We start from the raw sequence: 1,762 nt of genomic DNA, 5'->3' as shown, positions 1-1,762 counted from the left end.
TTCCTTCCTTCCTTCCTTCCTTCCTTCCTTCCTTCCTTCCTTCCTTCCTTCTTTCCTTCTTTCTTTCTCTCTCTTTTTTTTTTGATAAGATATGGTCTCACTTTGTTCCCCAGGCTGGAGTGCAGTGGTTGTGATCAGACTTCACTGCAGCTTTGACCTCCTGGGCTCAAGCGATCCACCTACCTCAGCATCCTGAGCAGCTAGGACTGCAGGCATGCTCCATCATGCTTGTTAATTTTTTACATATTTTGCATAGGTAGGGTCTCACTGTGTTTTTCAGGCTAGTCTCAAACTCCTGGCCTCAAGCCGTCCTCCTGCCTGGGACTTCCACAGTGTTGGAATTATGTGCATGAGCCACTGTGCCTGGCCTGAGCTTACTTTTTTGCAAAGAATTTCTCTGGCTGCTGTGCTGCTGAGAGACAAGAGAGAAAGCAAGGAAATCCATCATAATGAGGCCATCACAATGTCCAGGCAAAAGAGGACGGTGACTTGCCCTGAGGTAGCAGTAATGGACATGAGAGGAAAATTGCTCAAATTCTGCATTTCTTTTAAGGGTAGAACCAACATGTTTCCTTGATGGGTCTGATGTAGGATGTAGGGTGAGAGAGAAGGAGAGGAGTGAGTCAGAGATGACTAGGAATTTGGGAATGAACATCTGAAAAGATGGTATCGTCTCTACTGAGAAGGGGAAGACAAAGAAATTAGTAGGTCTGGGGTCAATATCAGATGCTTCTGTGGAAACATGTGATATGTGAAATAAGTATTAGACATGCAAAGGAAGTTTTTAAGTATTCCATTTGATCCGTGACTCTGGAGTTTAGAAGAGAAGTCTGAGCATCTGAGCTGACGCTGTGGGCCCAGGAGTCGTCTGCACACAGCTAAGCATTATCAGGCCAACTCCTGCAGAAACAGGAACATATTCAAAAGCTCCAACAGAAAAGAATCAAATCAGGGGCTGTCTACTGGGATGTTGGCAGGATAGAAGGGATTTACAAGGAATGGTGGGCACCCAGGGAACAGCAGAGGTGGAAAAGCCATTACCATGTTTAGGGTTGAAGAAGCCGAGAGGGAAGAGTGTGTCTGAAGCAGTGAGAGTTAGAATCCTGGAAAACTCCTGCTCCTGCAGTTTCTGTCTATGGGCAGAGCAGATAGGAGCCAACCGGCGGGGGAGGGCCTGGGTAACGTGATCTGCAGCCTTAGCTTCCTGTGGCATGAACAAAGCTGAGGAGGCTGGAGGAAGAATCTGAAGGTATAAGGCAAAAGAGCAAAGCAGCATAGATTGTGTGTAAAGCCTGAAGCTAGATATGATCACTAAGGCAATAAGTAAGTAGCCAGGAGAAGAAAAAGAACTGAGCCTGGAACTCTTCATCATGAAGAGGTTTGGAAGAAGAGGACGAACTAGCAAAGGCCACTACAAAGAAATAGCCTGTGAGATAGGACCAGGAGCAGAAAGTATGAAATCCAGGAAGCTAAATGAAGAACAAGGGAGGGAGTGTGATCAAGGGGGAGAGCGTGATCTCTGCATCAAATGCAGCCAATGTGTCAAATAAGATGCAGACTGACAGCTGAGCCATGGAGTTAGCAACATAGAAATTATTGATGTCTGGGACTCTAAGTCTCACTTTTTTAGAGGTGGTTTAATTATTTTTTTTCCTCTGTCTCTCTTTTTTCTCATTTTCCCAGCTCCCTGTTTCTTAATTAGCTCTTCAAAAATGCAAATATAACCTTACACCTCTCTTTCACCAGAAATTCCCTCCAGGGC

General features: G+C 45.3%; 1 long non-coding RNA gene across 2 annotated transcripts in view; it reads right to left on the bottom strand.

The window, feature by feature from the left end:
• LOC108537671 (uncharacterized) overlaps window positions 1-226 on the bottom strand; it is a 12,935-nt gene extending 12,709 nt beyond the window's left edge. For both annotated transcript variants that reach the window (XR_001887897.1, XR_001887898.1), the window contains exon 1: window positions 184-226. This is a non-coding gene — a long non-coding RNA (uncharacterized LOC108537671). The remainder of the gene's footprint in view (window positions 1-183) is intronic.
• Between the last annotated feature and the right edge of the window lie 1,536 nt (window positions 227-1,762).

The sequence above is a fragment of the Rhinopithecus bieti genome, unplaced genomic scaffold (assembly GCF_001698545.2).
Source record: "Rhinopithecus bieti isolate Rb0 unplaced genomic scaffold, ASM169854v2 scaffold_13689, whole genome shotgun sequence".
Taxonomy (NCBI): domain Eukaryota; kingdom Metazoa; phylum Chordata; class Mammalia; order Primates; family Cercopithecidae; genus Rhinopithecus; species Rhinopithecus bieti.
The sequence above is the reverse complement of the archived record's forward strand: the minus strand, read 5'-3'. Positions and strand labels throughout refer to the sequence as shown.